Raw genomic sequence first — 21034 nt, forward strand, 5'->3', positions numbered from 1 at the left:
GTTTCACATGCATTGTTCACAGTTTAAGTAATGAGACTGCAGTTTCAGTCAGATTTAAAGTGCTGAGAAAAAAAAGCTTCAGTTTAAAGACACCTGCATTGAAATTTGGGCTTTCTTTACTGCCTAATACTGTTTGTCATGTTGTTCTGGCAATCATGCACACAGCTGTAAATCTCCTTTTAAAGTCTCCTATGATTGTGGCTCTCCTTGGCACCACATCCTGCCTCTTAGCACCTGCTCAGACTAGACAACACTTCCCAATGCACAGTTCCAGATAGACCCAGATAGGTTATTTTGTTGGACAGCCTGTAATGTGTACCTAACCTGTGGATACCTGAGAAGAGGTTGTTCATAGAGCAGCCGTGCCTCTTCAGTGTATCTATCAATGGACGTCTTTCAGATGCTTGACCAGGTCAGATAAGCCGACACTGGTCATGATCTGACCTCCTTCTCCATTAGTCACCGACTGACTGACTGACTGGATAGTCCTTAGAGACGTTTATGCCTTTGACTGTAATATTTATGCATTTGGTCGTTAATGCCTTTTTACACAAGCGCGTGAGTCAGAGTTTTTCCATACGGCTACTGGGGGCAGGAGCAGCTGCTGCGTCCAGCTAATAGGCCAGTCTGTCTGTTGCCACTGTTTCAATAAGCTCCAAGCTGCAGACTGGATGACATTTGTTAACCTGTCGGGATTAGTCACCTGGCAGAATCTTTTAAAAACCACACACACTGGTAGAAATTCAAGTTGAGAAGAATTATTACTGTGTTAAATCTGAACCCATGGGCTTATCCAAGTTGGGACATTATTCTCTCATATTAGTGGTAATATATGTCAGCTACTATAATAAAATATTACTCTGAAGCATAATGAATTTGACACTTTAGAGTTCAAGCTGGAAGAGTGATAGCAATACCAATTTGGCAGCAAGAGGGAGTTTGAATTAATGTTAAGATTCTTTGGAAAGTAGCAGAAATTATGCCTGTGGATTGTGAAATTCATGCTTTTTCTTGCCAGTCATGTCATTAATGCTTAGGTGGTTGCAGTAGCTCTCTATGAAAAAGTGCAGTCCCCTTAAAAGTAATGTCCTCATACACTTTAGCCATCATCCTCTCATTTCCTTTGGTGGAAAGAACGATTCTTTCTGTGCTCACACAGAGCGAGGGCGTGTACCTGCACCCCGAGCCGAGCACAGCGCCAAACAAGTGGTCATGTAGACCTTGTGGTCAGTCTGTGGTTGCACCTCACAACGTGGAAGATCTGGTTTAAGGCCGTTTTGAGGTCTCAGTCTGTTTTTGTGTCGGGCTACTGTTACTGCCATCACATAAGGAGGCTTTCAATCAGACGCAAAGCCTCCTGACCCACACAGTTTCTGGATACTGATACGGTGGCCATGCTATAGATTGGGGTGGCGGGACAGGCAGGAAGTTGTACATATTGAATGGCAGGACAAGGAGACTGGAGTGCAACATCAGCAAGTCTCACACAAGAAAGAGGACACCTTTCTTTTTAGAGTAATATTAATAGTTTTAAGATGCATTTTTCTATCTGATGTAACTAAAAGGAACTGTTCAGATTATTTGAAGTGGGGCTGTATGAGGTACTTATTGATACTATATTAACTACAATGGATGCTGTTCAGCATGCCCCCAGTTTGGAGAAGCAGAGAGGAGTACCAGCATGGAAGCTAAGCAATGAACTGCTGGACGAGGTCAGCAACAAAAGGTATTTTAGCGGCTTAAAAAAGGTCCACCTACAAACAACAAGAACATCAGTTTAAGCATACACTATATTCATAATATTTTTCCTTCATTATATTGTTGTCAGACAGCCTTTTGTGATGAGAAACCACTGTTATATAAGTCAAATATGTTATGTTATATGTTGTTGTTTACCTTGCAGAACATGGGAGTTGCGGGTCTACCGCTGCCTTGATCTGTTTGTTTTTGTGTTATTGTGTGACTGCATCCAAACTATCATTTTAAAACACAGAAGTCACACAATAGCACAAACAAACTAACTGATTGAGGCAGCTGTAGACCAGCAGCTACTGTGTTCTGCGGGGTTAAGTTATTGGTTTTGCCTGTGGAGTTTGGTTGGTTTGGCGAGTGCAATATTTGGCTTATATAACAGCAGTTTCCTATCGGTAAAGCTTGTGTGATGCCAAAGTAAAATCGTAAAAATATTCTAAATATAGCGTACACTTAAACTGATATAGATTTTTTTAGGTGGCACTTTTTTAAAGTGGCTAAGATACCTTTTGTTTCTGACACTGTCCACAGCAGTACATTTCTTAGCTCCCTATACCGCTCTCCTGCTGCGTCTCCAAACTAGGGGCGTGGTGACCTCCATCTACTGTGGGTAAGACACTGACTATCAATAAGTACCTCAGCCAACCCCACATCAAAAAATCAAAACAACCCCTTTAAAGGCTATCACAGAATCATACAGATATTTGCTTGAATGCTTGCAAAAACACATACATACCCATACAGACACACAATATTGGAGACACAGTTGTTCTTTTTGCCTGAATTATAATTTCCACATTATTCTGTTGTTTTGTGCAGAATAAAGCACTGCCCCGCACAGTTTAACCCACAGTAGCTGAGTTCAGGGCTGTCCGGAGCATGCCTGCATGCAGCTTTCACAAATCCTGCCCAGCAGTCTGGCCGACCCCTCCTCTGTCCTCTGTGTTGCCCTTACACTCTTGTCGACACAGCTATATTGCCCCGACAGCTCTGCCTGCTACACCCAGGCCCCGGCCCTCACCTCCACCCCACTCAGTTTTTCCAGCCCCGACTCCCAGCTCCCTCTCAGGTGCAAAAACAGTTGGAATTAGTCAACAGGCTCTCTGCTAATTGAGGTTGGAAAATATTGTATCAATCCCAGTGGAGCAGGGGCATGGAACAGCTGAGGGAAGAGGCGAGAGGGAGAAAGAGGGCTGGAGGACTGGGAGGATGAGAGAGCTGGACAAGGTTGAAGGGAGGCAGAGAAAAATGCAATACACAAATGGTAAATTAACACATTTTTGTTTATCAGTCTTGGCTTTAAGTTCATGAGGAATTAGCTATGACAATGACATGCAAAAATATAGTACAGAAGTCATTACTACCAGATGTTATTAAAGTACAGATGCAAGATTAAAGCTATGACATTTCATCGTTAAAATGTCTACAATATTTGACATAGGTTACATTTTTTGATGAGATGGTTACTTACATCATACCAAATGTTTCCAACAATGGTCATACCCACAGAAATGTGTTCGCAGTTGATATAACTTCTGGGAAAACATGGAATACATCAGACAGTAAGGATGAAAGCTGGCAAACGTGGCTAAACATGGCGTGAATAAAACTTGAATAGATTAGCTTGTCCATGAACATGTCTGTCTAGTTCGTGTCAGATAGATTTTCATCTGCAATAGCTTTTGTTCAACAATAGAAACAACTCCATTGATTCAACGCTACTTCACAAAGTCTTGTATTGTTTTAATGTGAGCAATCCCTAGTGGCAGAACTTGCATTTTGTGCCTTTAAATGCCCTTTAAAGGACCGGTGTGTAGGATTTAGTGGCATCTAGCAGTGAAATAGCAGGTTGCAACCAACTTTGCCAGTTAAGTGTGTAGGAGAAACGAGGGTGACTGCAAAACTCACGCAAAATGTGAAAGGCTGGCTCTAGAACCAGTGTTTGGTTTGTCTGTTCTGGGCTACTGTAGAAATGTGGCAGTCCAACATGTAGGACTCAAGAGAAGAGGACCTGCGGTCTCTGTAGATAAAAACAAAAACACAGTGATTCTTATTTTTAGGTGATTATACACTATAGAAAACATATTTATGAGTATTCCACATTTGCCAATAGAGCTTCTTAGATGTTACACATTACCTTTAAGTGATGAAATTCAAAACTTCCATCAGCAACAGACGGGAAAGGCTGAGTGTGTATCAGTTCCATCTCCAAAGTGTTCTGAGAAAAATGTCCTGTCATGTGAGCACACATGCGGAAATGTACACAAACATACACTCAAACACACACACACACACAAACATAAAAGTTTCAGGTGTCTGTTCTTGAAGTTTGTTATCAGAATCAAGCAAGCTGTAAGCTTGCATGGCTTGTACTGCATTTGTTAATCAAACCAGAGATATTAATCAGTAAAGTAAATGACTCAGCTATTATCTGATACCACACACTAAATATAGATCCACCCTAAAAATAACTTGTCAAAGTAGCCACAAGATGAGACAAAGTGCAGTGCTTTGAGAGACCGAAGGGGAGGGCCTCGACATGTTTTTCTTTTGACCTATGGCAAAGCAGCAAAGGATCGAGGGGAAAAACACACCCAAGTGTTTACAAAAGTTCCAGAGGCAGGTACGCATCATATCCTGTCCTGGGTCATCGGTCATAGCCTGCTAATTAGACAGTGCTACAGCACAACAGCTGTGTGGGCACACCCAGCAACCGTTTCATGATCAATTGCAACAGCAAATCATAAAGCTAAATAGAATAGCATGGAATAGAGAGTAGAGGAAAGAAAATGCTCAGTGTACAGTCCCTAAAGTCAAATTCAATTAATACAGGAAAGCTAATTAAAATTTTATGGCTTTAATTACAAGCCTGTTTTCTATTTATTCCCCTCTTTCTGTTTTGTTTTACAAATTCTTTTCGCATGCCGCACTGCATATATTTTAATGTTGTGTTTCAATTTTTTCATCCCATTTTAAAGGATGGACTGTTAAATTTTGGGTGTGTGTGGCAAAAGGCATCAAACGTTTGTGCAGCCTCCAGGTAGTGACAGCCCATTCACCCTTAGGAAATAAGGTCACCTCATCACGCCGCTATAATCGCAGAAGTCACTGCGGCCATTCTGCCCCTACAGCCGGGCAACTCTCGCAGCCAGGGTGTGTTGTGTTTACCAAATTTCCCTTGGTGTGCAACATCTTGCTGTTTGATGTGAGAGTTTTCCTGGTTCATGAGTGTATTTGACTTGGATGGGACCCATGGGAAGAAAATCTTCCACCCTACTGAAATATGTTGTGGAAATTATTCAAACTTGTTTTAGACAGGGGAAACTGTCACTCGCCAAGGCGAGACTGAGTTGAATTTAAAAATGGGAAAAGACAGGACGAGTGCAGCAGACAGATGACTAAATCTACCTAAAAGGTTTGAACAGTTAGACAGCATTGACACTGCTAAAAACATTAGCTTCACAAGCAAAACTAAGATTTAAAAAAAAGGTAATTATTTGACCTGAAATTTCTTCTTTTCTTTAATTCAGAGGATCAAGTTCTCTTCTCAAGTTCTTTGTTGAGCTATTTAGCAAGTTTCAATTTGTTGTTAAGCTGTCAAGCCCACAACTTTACTATTTTGGTTACCATTCTTTTTGGCCACAACTGGGAACTGCTTTCAGTAGAAAAGCTTTAAAAAACACTGTACACTACCAGCTCAGCACCAAACACTCGACAAACTGTAAGCTTGTGAAAATCATGGTGCATTTAGCAGCTAAATATTTCCTGCAGGAGTTGGTGGTGACCAAAAACAGATATAAAAGAGAGTGACTTAAGACTGAGATTCATCAGCTTGCCAGAAACACAACTCCAAATGAATGATGATCATACATCAAAAGTGTTCACAGCTAGCTTCATCTGCCCCCATATGGCCAGAAACATCAGTTATTAAAGGTTTAATAGCAGATGTGGGGATGATTCTTTTTATGTATGTGATTTATCAATGTAAATACCAAGGTGGGATTGCACCAGCTTTTCATAATGCCAAGCCCCTTCTAAATCCTTAGTAACTACTAGTTAGTTTTAAACGTTTACACTAGAGATTTACTAAATAGGATTGCACAATTAAAAGATAGGAAGTTGTTAGGGTTATGTCTAGATGGGAACCCAAGATTTCCAAAAACCTTGTGAGATGTGTATGTGTTATTTCTTGTATGTTATATAAACTGATCTGATTAGGTTTAGGGACAAAAAACACTTGTTTAGGGTTAGGGATAAAATGATTACACTTGTGGATCTGGAGTTCCCATCTAAACATGACCCTTGGCCAGTTGAGTCTGAAAAAACATACTCTATAAATCGGTTATAAGTTGTAGACTGTCCAATCAAAAGTAACTAACAGGGTCACAATGTAGCATCAGGAGCTATAAAATAACTTCCAAAAATGACAGTTTTAACTCGGCAAATGAAATATTAAACTTAAATCCCAAACTATTATTTTGTATTGTTTGTACTTTTTTGTTTTATTTTGTTTAATTTATTCTTACATGGAAAGATGTGTTTGTTTCAGAGTAAGTAGTTTGCTATTCATGAAGTTTCGACTGGGAAATATCAGTAACATTATGCAGTCAGTTAGCCCAATATTTAATGTTCTGTGAACTGAGATGTATTTGTGAAATGTGAAATTTAAAAGCATTTTGATCAAGTTAAATTTGACTTATTTTACTATTCACTCTAAAGGACTCATAAATTAGCAAGCTAACATTGTTGTCAGTTATTTAGTAAGTCAATCAGTTAGTTCAGTCAGCTAGACGTAAAAATACATTTCCACCTGGCAGTTATTATGTGTGAATGTTAAGTAAAACCTTATTTCTGAGTAGTTTGTCTGGTGCAACTGACTGTACCTTAAAGTATCAGTTAGTGAACAGTTAATCTCTATAAACAAATGTTTGCATATAGAGAATCTGTAGGCAACAGACTAAATTTTATTGGTGTTCTTGTTTCCGTTTATACTCCATTTGTAGTCCAAATAGTACTGACTGGAACATACTGGCCAAAATAAAATTTAAGAACACATTGTCTGATAACAATTAGCCTCTTATTGGCTCCACGGTGGTGGAAGAGGAAGTCTTGGTCTTAACATCCACAAACTGTTCTCAGGCTATTTCTTGGCTACGCAGGAAAAGAGGGTAAATCTTGTCAGATGATTGGTGAACAGTTTGTCATATGACCACACTTCAGCTCTTGTTAAGTACTCTTCATTGTAATACACAAACATAAATGATGCTTAAGAATACATTATATACACAAAGCATGTGATGGAGCTCTATGTTTCCATTCATTATATTTTTAAATTAACACAAAGGCACCACTACTCTTTATCATCAGCTCATGTGTTATCTAGACTGCAATTTAGGGACAATGGCATCCGCATGCCAAAGCGACAGACATTACAAAATGCCTGTTCTGCTGCTGTCTGCCATTTTAAAGGTGTAAGAAAGTTTATTTTGTCCCGGCCATCCTACATCCTCACCATGACTCACCATTAAATGTGGTCGAACTCAGACGGGGATGTGTGACTGGATCAACAGCGTCGGGGCTGGAGGGGCTAAAGAGGGAAGCACCTGGCCGAAGGAAGTGCTTTGGTGTTTTGAATTGGGAGAATACACATGTTAATGAGGCTAGGAGAAGGGCCGGGGCGTGCTCTGCTCAGTATTGAGGTGGAAATTAAAGGCTAGAAGAGTGCTGGAGCGTTTCCCGTTGCTCATTAGGCATTATGTAAGGTTTCCTCTGGGTCGTCTCAACTGAGAGGGGATTCGTGGACATTTTGGATGCCAGCAGGAGGGTAAAATCCCACGAATCATGCATTTATTATCCCCCTCAAATAAGGACAGTGCATGGCCTCAGCCTGTGGGAGACAAATGAAAATCAACCCTTTGCCAGCTGTTCCTGGTGTTAAGAGGCCGAAAGCTAAATAAAACATCACTGGCACCCACATCCATGCTGAATCTCTCTCTCAAGCACGTTCACACACACACACACACACACAGACACACACACTATCACTGTCCTGGGAACATTGCAGGACAAGAGTGTCAGTGTCACCCTAATTAGCTGAGCATCCCTGGTTTCTGCCACCAGGGTTTGATATCATGAATGGGCTCGAGAAATGTAGCAATTAGTAGCTAACAACCTGTAGCAGTCTGGCTGCGGCTCCTCTCTGGGATTTACTGGGTTCATCAGCAGGTTTATAGAGTCTGACTTTGGCTCCAGCAGCCAATTCCGTTATAGCATCCCACAGCTCTGGACATCCTGTGGGTGTGAAGGGAACACAAAAGGGGAGACTTTACAGTGCCAGTAACCAGCTACTTGGATCTTAAAGCCTCTTGAAACTCAAATCCATAATAGCTGTCTAACCATGTAATTTAGGGTCTTATGTACATTATAGTTAATATTGAAAAAGTATTAAAGAAATTAGCTTGAACTATTGTCATTTAAATGTTTGTTCCCTTTTCCATTTTGGGTTTGAACTGGGTGTGCTTGTGCTCAGACATTTATTGCAAAAACTACACAATCAATTCCATGAACAAATCATTAAAAATCTACATCAGTTGCTAAGGTGTCCCACTCATACAGGTCCAGTGAAACTTCTCTGCTCCCGCTGGCCTAATCCGTCTCTCTGCAAGAAAAAGCACTAAGAGCTGAACACACAAAGACTTTTAAAAATTTCTTTCTCTCTGCTCTTTAGACATGAGCTGACAAACATGAGTTGAGTCTCAACACATGCTTGTTTGAAGAGAATGTACTGTTGACTGAACTTCATTTACCAGGTTTATTTTCACTCAAACCTTTGTGGATGTTTAACGAGAAACTAAGCTTTGATATCAAGTATGCATTTTTAAGATTTTTATGCCATTGATAAGAGATGGTGACCTGGAGAGGGGAGGTTGTTAACAGGTGGCTGCAGTCAGGAAGAGGTCCATATCAGGTGTGACTCAGCAAAGCTCGGCACAGTAAAAGTGGCAATGGAAACAGAAATCAGCGCAGCAGAATCTGACTCGGGGCAACCAAAATGACAATGGTAAAGCCCCTCAAGACTCCTATGAAAAAAACTGTAATTTTATCTCACAGGACACAGGAGTTGCTGATATTCTGCTGCTTTCTGTCCACAGCAAGAAATATTAGTTTGAATCCAAATTAACCAGTTAATACACTATAGCCCCACAGTAACACAAATAAACTCAGTAATCAGGCAGCAGTAGGCCAGCAACTTTGGTGTCCAGCTTCAGTTCTCCGCTGGACAAGGCGGTCCACAGCATTAGATTGCTTAGTTTCCGTGTTGGGACTCCTGAGGAAGATGTCAATCAAACCATGAACTGCCATTCTCACACAGTCTTGAGAAATGGTCTAAACAGCAAAATGTACTGTTCATGAAGTAGGTTTTCTAATAGTTAGGATCATTTATTTTCACTCAGATCTTTGTGGACGCTTAATGAGAAACCCAACTTTGATATCATATGTGCATTTTTGCTATTTAAAGCCACGTTTGGACTGATGTTCTGAAAAAACTTCTTAAAAGCAAAGAATGGTGCCAAATACAAGGTTCAGCGTATCAGTTTCTAAATACTTGAAGGAAGAAATGGTGTGAACATCAGAACATGATTAAAGAGTGTAATAGAGCAAGACTGAGGTTTGACTTTTTAAATATTCTTTGAGCCAGAAAAAATAACCATTATACTGGCTTCCATTTTCCCATGAGCTGACTATCTGTGGCCGTCCAAAAGCTACTCCCTCCATGATTTAGGTTCTTTATACATCATTGTAATGAGCCACAGTTCATTACAGTACAGCACTGCAATATTGAACACGGTCACAGCCAGGCAACAAGTTTTTAAAATTGGGGGTGAAGAGTTTGGCCTTTTCCTCAATGAGAACACATTAGTGCTGTTATTACTGTGTGCTTTTCTTGTGAAAGGTGTAAAATGAGTATTAATTAGATCAGTTGGGAACAGTCGGCCAGCTAGTCTTACTCATGCAGCACCACATGTTTGAAATCATTCGCCAAAGGAAATTCTCACCAAGGAGCAGCTGCCACTCACATCTCGGACCCTGTGCATGCGCGCACACACACACACACACACACACACACACACACACACACACACACACACACACACACACATACACACACACATTCACTGACGTAATCAGCTCATTGAGTCAGGGGAGACAGGTCTTGCCTCAGCCTTAGATAGACCAAGACAGATTAATGGTTTTGTTTTGACCCTTCCAATAAAGCCTCTCACCTCCCTGCTCCGAACTGAGCCAGACATCATGTCTTGGAAGGCGTTTAACCACTGGCCCAGGAATAAAGAAGCTGAAAGAGAACCCCTGCTGTAGAAAGGAAAAAAAAAGAAACAACTTGGCATCTCTAAATACAGCTATGGCTGACTGGATAAAGCTACAGGAGTTTTAAGGTGTTCAAACTTAAGTTAAAATCACAAGGAGCCCGGGACTAGGAAGCAATAATAGCAGGAATGCAATGCACCTGTTGCCCTAAAGACAGATATTCCTCCCTGTAGGACGTGGTCCAAGTCATACAGGAAGCAGTAACAGGTAGGAAAATCAGGCACTTCCATCTTTCTCGTGGTGACATTCAGGTAAATCTAGGGTTGTAAGCCACAGAAGCACATGTGAACTCCGTCGACTTTCAATAGACTTTAATCTCTCAGCCACAAATAACTCAAACACAGAAACAGTGCAACCACAACCAGCCCGTCAATCTGTGTGGCTAAATATTGACTTGCTGTCAGGCAATCAAGTCGTAAATATCTAGTTTACAGCTCCTGGCTGTGTGTAATAGACTGGAAATCTGTTTACTCATGACGCCTCTGTAGAGAAACGGTGCTGCATCACACTGAGAATCATATCTGGAAATGACATATTTACTATAATTATCCGCTCTCTGTGGAGCAAATAAGATACTGTGCACCAGAAAGCCTGCAATGATCCAACATCTCTTATCATGCAGATATTACACCATCTATTTCTGTGCCACTTGAGAGTTTATAGAGCATTTTTAAACAAGATTTTTGAGCAGAAGGTCCTTGAGGAAAAGTCAGGGGATCACCAAAGCAGAGTTGTGCATGAGTACAGTTTGGCAAACCCATATCGACGCACAGTTATTCCTGCAATTAAACCCTCTAAGTCCTGCCCCTTTATCCAGTTAGCTTTCATTTTGCTATATTAGCTAACTTAAGTTCTGACTCTATGTGCCACTTTTACAGGAAAAAGGAGAAAGGTGACAGAAGTACCAAGTTTGCTTTACTGCCATTGGAGCACTGGGCAAAAAGGGGTGGGATTTAGGAGGGGTCAGTTATCTCCAAGGCAAATCCAGACCCGCCTGGACCTGTCCAGTGACCTGACCCATGATTAAACACATACACAGTTGCTCTCTTGAGTTACTGGAAAAGTATCTGTGAATGAGCACAGTTCTTGCAGCTGCAGATGTGTTTAAATGATATACCTAGCTTGCAGCTATCAAAAGTTAATACTTTTTACAAGCAGAAAAGTCACTGTCAACATTATACTCACAGTCGCTGATCACACATATATAGGACAATATATTATCCACCATTTTTTATTCTCCAGTGGCTATTTTTTACCTTTATGTCATCCATTTTGATGAACTAGCTAGCAGCTAGATTAGTGACATCCCATTATTTGGACGGATGTGGGGTCAAAAGTTCTGACATACAATGCCGTAATAAAAATAATCCTGGCGGCTGATGGGCTTGATATTATTAGCTGATTTAGATCTTAAAAATACGGCAACAGTATTGATTTCTTATATTTTCAATTAGTTCATTTTTACCTGTGAATTTAAATAAATATATACTTTTTTTTTTAAAGTTACCTGACGGGAACCCCACCTGTTAGGGTACTCGGCATGATGAATGTCTGTACCAGAATCTCACACCAATCCATCTTGTAAATGTTGAGATATTTCACAGAATAACTCAAAACTCAGAGCTTCTTTTAGCACAAGATGAAAAGTTTCTCCTCAGGGCACCACAAGTACCTTTACAAAATGCCGTGGAAGTATATGTTGACACATTTCACTAAAAAACAAAAATGGCACTAGAAGAAAAGTCAGGGGATCACCAAAGTTAGTAGGACTTATTCTTTTGGGAGCACAAATGCCTGTATGAACGTTATAATGACAATCCATGTAGTATTTTTTTTATGTATTTCAGTCTGGACCAAAGTGGTGAACTCACTGACCGACCCCTGCCATCCCTAGAGCCCTTAAAGCTCCAGTGTCAGACTAGAGTGCATTCCAGTTGTATTCCATAAAGTAGAGTACAGATAATACTTACTTGAATGTACTGTGCACATGGATCACAACATAGAAATGCAGACCATATGGACCGACAACTTGGTGGGAATAGAGTACATCTATCTGAAATTGGACATTAAAAGGAAAGATTTTGCTTTAAAAATCACACATTTCACTTATATTTTAATTTAACTTGCATTTAGATAACAATTTTATGAAAGTAAAGTTGTTCCATTAGGTTAAGACCCACTGCACTGAAGCTGCTTTGCTTTGAAGCAAAGACGTCCGTGTCTGGACTGAATAACCATGTTGCAAATGCATTTCCTGAAAGTACGATAATTAATGCAAATGTGGAAGGCTAAGAAAAGCAACTCCGAAGCAGGTCTGCGCATACCAACGGGTTGAGACCATACAGCGTCTTCTCTGAACTCTGTGATACACATCCACCCGTACCTGCTTTGTATCTCTCAAGCCATTTCTCTAAACGAACACGAGCAGGATGTGAGTATCGTGTCAGGCCTCTTTGAATGTGTGTGTATGTTCAGAATGCATGTGTCTGTGTTTATACTTGTGCCATTGTGGGAGCATGAAGTGGACCCTAAACTGAAAAAGATGTGCGTTTCCTTTCCCTAATGGCTAATATGAACCAGACCTTACCTTGCACTCTTTTCAGACACATGCGTGTGTGTTTGCACACACGCTGACATGTGCAAGCTTGTGTGCACACGGGTGTTTTTTCCGTCTGGAAGGCCATGCTCCTCATTAGAACACAGAGGGTGGCACAAAGCATTGCTGTGACATAGTTAAAGCAGGGCAGTACAGACGACACCATACATCGGGCCACTCCTGTATGGACATGGAGATCTTTGTCCTCAATGCAGCTTACTTTTTCTGAAAGGTTACTTCAAATTTTGTCCCAGTAATTTAGTTTCTCAGAGAATGAGAAACTCAGCGTTCCTGCACCTTTTCTAAACTCAAGTGCTTGTCAAGCTTTTCTGGTACCTTACAGCAGTGATAAATCACATAATTACATACATATACTCAAAATAATTATTTAATTTGTGTATCACATTGAGTCAGATGTCATCGTACTATAAGCAACCAAAATTATGTTTTGTTATAGCATTCAGCTGAAGGGTGTTCAATTAGGAAAATATGAAAAACACCACAAAGTGTCACGTTTCAGTTACCACCTCGCAGTTGTATGCTTCTGCCAGCCAGTACAGTTTACATCCATCCCTGTCCAGAATAATTTAAAATGTGTAGTGAAGATTTTGAAGGAATCTTAATAAATAAATTAAGTTTTAATTTATTTATCAATAAATAAATGTATTTTTGGCAAAATGGAAGTTACAACTTGATAGGCATTCTAGTGAATAATTTCTAATGAGAAACACACTATCTTCACTTGGTGACTATGTTTACGAATTACAGAGGACTGACAGAGAGCTGAACTTTACGATGTCATAGTGAAGCTGATCTTTGACCTTTTGGATATAAAATGTCATGTTCTCATCATTTTATCCTATTAGATATTTTTGTGAAAATTTGTCATAATTAGCAAATGAGTTCTTGAGTTTGTTTTGTGAGGTTGCAGTGACCCTGACCTTTGACCCCCAAATTTGAATCAGTTCGTGCTCGAGTCCAAGTGGGCATTTGTGTCAAGTTTGAAGAAATGCCATCAAGATGTTCCTGAGATAAGAACAGCATGGACATAATGTCACAGTTACTTTGACCTCCAAATTCTAATCAGTTCATCCTGAAATCCATGTGGACGTTTGTACCAAAGGAATTTCATTGTGGTGTTGCTAAGATATTGCTTTCGCAAGAATAAGATAGAGGTCACAGTGACCTTGAACTTTGACCCCTAAAATCTAATCAGCTTTAAGTGAGCAAAAATATTCAAATGCAAGTGAAACACTAGGTTTTCTCCACATCTTTGCCCAGGTAGAGGTGGCTTTGATGTGAACTTTCTGCCTCTCTCTCCATACCCATTTCTCTTCACATATATATAATTATATACCCATATCTTTCACTATCATCCTCTTGTTTCCTTTTCTTCTTACCCGTCTGCCCCTTCCTACCTATCACCATCTTTCTCTCTCTCCTGCTGTCTCCATTTCCCCCTCTCCTCCCCTGCAGTGGATAGGATTGGGGTCGGGGCCCTTTGGCCAGTGGAGCAAGTGACAGTTCTGACAGGGCCCTGATTTTGCTCTTGTGCCTTCTGTCACCTCCCTGTTTGCCCGTCTCATTTTAATAATGTAAATATGGGGCAGGCTCAGGCCAGAGAGAATATTCAGTGTCTAGATGCTCATTCACTGGAACCTCACTGCACACCTGAGCCACACATGCACACACTTAGAGCTGGCAGTATTCTCCAAACTAACTTGGATTTGGTAGATTTTTTTAGCTGTTGAATACAGAACTACAAGCAAAAAAAGTAAATTCTGTGATACACAATAAATATATAGTTACACTATAAGTGAACTGAAAATATATGCGCAATAGCCAATCACACAAGGGGGGCAAGGTTGATGCTGTGTCCATGTCACATGACAACTCAAGACAGTTTCATGATCACAGAGTTGGTCAAGAGAGAATTAAAAATACAGTAAACAATTCTGGAAAATTATCCTCAAATATCGACACTTTGGAGTGACTGTTGAGTCTCATTGTTGATTCATTGTTGTTGTTGAACCACCTTTCTTGAGAGTCGATCACGCCACTTTTAAAGTTGCACTCCAGCAAGGAGGACTAGGGAAAGTTAGACCGCAGCTGACATCAGTTTTTGACACTTTAGGAAGCTCCCTCCACCGAAGGCATTATACGACTATTTTCATAGACTGAGTAGTATTCCTCATGATGAGTAAAATGAGCTTCATGTGCACAATTGGTGCGCAAGTGCCCCTTTAGAAGTGATGTGTATGATATCATAACATCCATAACATTTTGGTTTAAATTCCTTGAACAGCCAACTCTGGGGCATGTGAGGCATCCATGTTTGTTTGGTTTTCAGGCTCATCTGTATTATTAAGTTGCAGATATTATTGCTTTCAGAGAAATAGAGAGAAGTTTCCCATCATGATTATGACTTGGATGTTGACATGAATGTTATTTACAAGTTGAAAACTCTTAATTACGATAACTTGGTATGACATAAATGGAATGTAAGCAAATATTTTGACATAGTCGGCTCGCCAGCCCACACAATCAAAGTTAACATGATAGCTCCCCAAAAATGACACCAGAACATCTCATTATCCCCATGGTGGTGCGCTGCAGTATAGGTCCTAAACCCCACCCCCTCCAAAATAGCAGAGGGGACATGGGCCCATCGAAAACATCAAAGAATGTCAGTTTCTGTAATTCTTATCAGGCTGATGTGTCTTCAGGTGTTCAAGTTTTTGATAAGTTTAGTTCCAATTATTTATTTAATGCTATTAACAGGGTCAATCACAACATGAAACCATGTTTCATGACAGCTAAGCTCTGCTTATGATTGAGTGGACTGGATGTATGGACGGGACCTCAGTACTGTGGCTCCAATGTTGATCACTACTGCACAGACTCTGGATCCAAATAACTTCACCAGCACTCATATTAAAGATACCTGACTTTATTTTTGTACAGGACAGTCTTAAGTATTTTCTCTGAAGTCTATTGCCAGTTTACACACTCACTTGCATGTCACCTACCAGTGGCTTTAATACCTTGTACAACTTGTGCTAATCAAATCTGATCTAAAAACAAAAGATTATCTGCCAATGTTAGCACAGATTTACAGTGGTTAATAGTGACAGGGATTGCTGGTTTGGAACAGATGTGGTTACTCTTCAATAACTATGTGAAGAGTTTTGTACTGAGAGCTCATGCAGGGAAGATGAGGGTCAGACTGTAAACAAGGCCTTTGTTTTCTCTTGATTATGTTTCCACTGAGGGTGGCAGAGTCTGGTCTGGACAGCCACCCAAACTAGCCACAGATGTAACACACTAGCTCACTGCAATTTAGTGGCACAGGGGAATGACCTCAGTCTAATGGGGATCCTGCCATCCTGGCCACCGCTCCCAGGGTACCGCATTGCAGGAAACTGCAGAAGCCATGAGTCACAAAGCTCTCGGCGGGCAGATCTGTTCGTAACTATCTGTGAAGCCTTTGATAGCTTGCTGTTCGCTTGTTACGGATGTGATGCATGATTTGGAGGCAGCCTGCCCTCGTTGATTAAAGAAAAAGGCCTCTTGGTCGGTACAATTAAGGCCCCTCAGTACCACACAGGCTCAGACAAGCACACCGTGGGCTTCATTAACCTTTTTCACCTCTGCTATCCCTCAGCCTCACTACACCAGCCCTCCACCCTACTCCCTCAGGTCGTCCTCTACTGTTACTTTTTCTGGTTGGCTTGCCCCCACCGGGCTTGTAAATTTGGGGTTTGATCAGTGGAGGGTCTTTGCCCTCTGATTCAGCATCCTGGAGGTCCCTAATGAACTGATTGATGTTCCATTACATACAATCACAGCTTAGCATGTCCAAGGAAGTTAGTGTTCAGCGATATAATGACCATGTAGGGCATACTGACAAGACAGGCAAGTACAGTAATCACTGTTTGAAGGGGAGCGTGTGTGTGGTAGAGGAGATTCCTCTACTACCAGAATCTTTGACTGGTCAAACTAAAAATTTCTATGAGCTTTTTTAAAAAAAATTAAACTCTAACCGTTCATTTTAGGTGGTTTCACGTTAGGTACAGTTGTTTTGTACTATGCCTGAGAATGTCCCTCTGCACACCCCCACCAATCAGCTCTCACACCGATATTGTTCTGTACCCAAGTACACTTGCATCATCACCTACACAATATTTGTTTCATACCATACGGTCTAGACAGGCTCTATATGAAAATTGGCTTAAAATAACTTCTGTTATGATTTAGGGTTCCATAAATTAAACTGACCTGCCCATTGGTATCACTTTTGAACAGTGAAAATATTCAGGCACACATGCAACTGCCTCTCCACACATACACAGACATATCCAGATGTGGATGGTGATTCTGGAGTATTGGGTCAGTCTGTCTAGGGATAAATCAGACAGACTAATCTGTCCTGCGAGGGAATGGAGGGTAATTGGTCACATTTGACCCCCGGCCTCTCGGACTGTGGGAACGCGGGCTTTATCTAGCAGCGGTAATTGGTTAATGAAACACTTCCGCAACTCCTCCACTAGATTGTCATCCACCGGTTGGGATTGGGTGAGGCATGTGTGTGTGTGTTTGTGTGAGTGTGACCGGCACAAGTGGCCGAGAGGCATGTGTGTGCAGGCGAGTGTGTGTGTGTCCGAGTCGTCTAGAGAAAATGGCAGGATGCGGAACTCCCTGTGGCCATCTCCACAACGTTATCAGCAGCATCGGTCCCATGATGCCTGCAGCATACTGATACATTGACAGAACATACATTAATGCTTGTGTGGTCGACATTGCAATTCAAATTTAGGATTGAAGAAGAAATGGTTAATGTAATTCAAATTTAATCCTTGGCCTAAGGCAGTGCTTTCTGTGTGGCGCATACTGATAGTGAGTGAGTGTTTACAGCATTTAGGTCAAACTGTCGTTATCACGGTCGATGTGACACAGCCCGCTGTTGTATTTTATTGAATTTTGCTGATGTTTTAGAGTTTTTTTTGTGCAATCATTTATCTGGGCACAGACATGCCCACATCAATCGAAAGACAAGAAAACCAGGGTGGGGAGAGTGAGTTGCGGGGGTGGGTGGGGGGGTACTAAGAAAAAAAGGCTAAAGTTACGGTGGTGAGACAATGTCTCTGAGGTCCCATCAAGTGAGCCATTCATAGATGCGGGCCTACCAGTTTGTGGAGCCAGGGAGACACTCTGATAGAGTGGGGCCCAGGGTGGCCTTGTCTTTTTGTCCCAAGCTGACCCCTGCTCTCCCGCCTGGCCTCTGCGCCCCTCACCTGGCCTGTCCCAGCGCACTGGTAACAGGATACCTGTAATTTGCTCTAATGGCCTTTGAAAGACCTGGCTGGGCTAATCCCTGGAGTACTTCTCCCAGCAGCACCGTATGAAAGGGTGGGGGTAAAAGGGCCGAGTGCGAGTCCTGAAAGAGGACCAGCCTCTGGATTGTGTGTGAGAGAATGTCACCCCTTGCGGCCGGGGCTGGGGCCGAGGGAGTGCGGGAGTCAGCTTTCAGCAGATCACCACCGTGTGGCTTGTTCACAGGCTCAAAAAAAACGGGCTGGGCTTGTAGAGAAGTAGATTGTCTCTACTTTACACCTCCCTCAGTGGCTCAGTCTGGCAGGCAGGGGGGCATGGACTGAAGCCTGCACACAACTTTGAGAGAGTGCACTTCAAATTGTTTCCAGATTTCTTTTGTAATTTGTCGGTAGGAAGGAAGGTAGTTCTTCATGGCTGACATTTACTTATTCAATAATAGAGGAGATTGATATCCCTGAATAATCCACAGCTGGAAGAAGAGCAGAAATAACAAGGGAATGGTTTGACGTAAAGTTAAAAATGTCTTGCTAAAGCAAAGTGGCCTTGATATTATACAGGATATTATACAGCATCTGATATTACACTGTCAGGTGTTATAATGGATGCATAAATAAAGAGAAAAACTGGTGAGTGCCTCAAATTTTGTGAAGTTGTGAATGTGCAAGAGAAAACCTGGTTGTAAGAGAAGTTCTTGCATGAAGCCCAGCACCATAATTCTCTATTTGCACAGCGTAGTCTGGCGTATATCTGTTTTATCCAAACTGCACGCCTGTTTACTTCCTGTCAGCTGTACAATAACACTGCCTTGGCCTCCAACCTCAATGATTTTTCATCCTTAAGATAGTTTCTTCACTTATGACAGTAAGCTTTGTACACATTGTTAATAGTATTTAGTGTTTATTTTTATATCTTTTAAGCATTGTGATTATCACTTCAACATCTTAGATAACCATTAGGAACATTAGCTAGGACACACACATTACAGTACTATTAACGTTGTCATCTTCATTCAAATTCATCCATCTAGTATGATTAAAATAAACCCTTTATTCACTTTGAAAATACTGAGAAGTGAGAGGGAGGTCAGACATCAGAGAAACGAGGGGGACAAGCAGCAGCCAGAATATTTTCAACATTAGCAAGATGCGTCTAAAATGCTTCTCAAAATGCTCGACAAGTCTTATATATTTTGTTGAGCTGTGTGCTTATATTATCCTAAATATTTCTAACAATGTTCAAATGCAGAGAAATCCATAATTTCTTCAAGATAACAGAGCAGAGATTCCTGCTAACTGTTGCTAGCTAGTTGCTGTAATTTAAATGAAGACACAGTAACACGACAGATATGTCAGAGAGTTAGGAAGGATGTTGGTGAACGTGACTAAAAGTAACTTGAATAAAGCTTTAATATTGCTTACTATTACCATGAACATGATTTCTACCTGAGTAATGTCAGATAGATTTTTATCAGCCATGCTGGTTGTTTTAAAGTGGAGATAACACCTCCCATGATCCTGTGCCAATTCATGACATATGAACAATGTCTTTGGCTATTGTTTTAATGCGAGAGAGACACCCAGTGACATGATTTAAAAATTGAGCATTCAAGGGTGAAAATCACAAAGGTTGGAAGCAAAGGTGACATTACTAAAGAGTTGACAGGAAGTGAAGATGCGAAAGATGTGAAACAGATAAATGTCACTACATTGTGTAAGTACAGAATACTAATGGAAATAATAACAATAATAATGACAATAATAATAATAACATTGCTGAATAAAAGATACTGGTTATTGAATTGAAGGGCTGGAGGAAAATAATGTTATCAGTCTCATCTTTTACTGTCATTCCTCCAGAGATTTAAATGGAATGTGGGAACAGCAAGTGATATGTGGACAGGGAGGATCAGCCCTCTGCCCGTCTTTTCTCTTCTTTCTTCTGCTCCTTTCTATCCATCGTCGTTGTTTTTTGGATGGGATGGGCCACATGGAAGGGAATGTACTCATAGAAATACACACATGCTGGCCAGCCTTCCTATACTTCCTCAAGGGGACGTTACACACAGTCACATTAAAGTGACAGCACACATGCACACAGTGTGTACATAGTGATTTAGGGACTGACAACATGTTTGGATCTGTGAAAGTTCAAGTGTGTAAAAACAAAAAAGTAAAAAAAAAAAAAAAAAGATGGTGCAAAAATAGTCCTGCTTCTGGTTTCCTTTGCTGTTGCTTTAATTATGTGCTTTTTAAATTTTGTTTGATCAAATCAAACTCAAGTTGAGTCGAAGAATTCCTAACTGTCCAGGAATACAGAGCTAAATTAGGCAAGTGAAACACTGTTCAGACTCCCAGACAGTGTGAGCTCATTTAAGGAACAGAATCAGATATCAGGGCCAAGTTGGCAGATCCTCTTGAATGTACTGCTTTAACTAACATGTGGAATGAGGACTGCTAAGTTAATTTCCTAGGAGTATCTTGGTGATTTCGGCTAGCTTTTCCTATCTATTGCAAAAGTGAGAATTAAGTGACAAAGACCCGAGATTTGTAACTGCAGGCTGTGCGTCTTGTGTGCGTGTGATCGGCTCGGCTCGGAGCAGACATATCTCATAGCTGTCGGTAAGCGATGAATAAATCATCTCAGTCCTGTGAGAGTTAATAGGCATGATGCATGTCCGGAGACCCGGCGCAGACAGGCCGGTACGGGGAGGGAGAGGAGGGGGTGACCCAGGCAGGGAGAGACTCAGACAGAGAGACCAAAGAGGTATGACAGAGGAGAAGTGAGGGACAGACGGGCAGTGAAAAGCAGGCTGGCAGATGGGAGACAGGAGGAAGGAGAGGAGAGAAAGACAGGTACAGTTTGTAGGACGGGAGGGAGGTGCTGCCTGTAGGCCGACAGCTGCAACAGAGAGCCACTCACCAGCAGACCAAAGCTCAAATCCTCTGCAGGAACAGTAGAGCTCTT

At 41.2% G+C, this 21034-nt stretch overlaps 1 protein-coding gene across 1 annotated transcript in view; it reads left to right on the forward strand.

Annotated features, from left to right (window-relative positions):
• Nucleotides 1-21034, forward strand: part of fgf22 (fibroblast growth factor 22) — a 38755-nt gene that overhangs the window by 1502 nt on the left and 16219 nt on the right. The window lies entirely within an intron of this gene.

This window comes from Lutjanus erythropterus, chromosome 7 (genome assembly GCF_056507025.1).
Source record: "Lutjanus erythropterus isolate fLutEry1 chromosome 7, fLutEry1.hap2, whole genome shotgun sequence".
NCBI lineage: Eukaryota > Metazoa > Chordata > Actinopteri > Lutjaniformes > Lutjanidae > Lutjanus > Lutjanus erythropterus.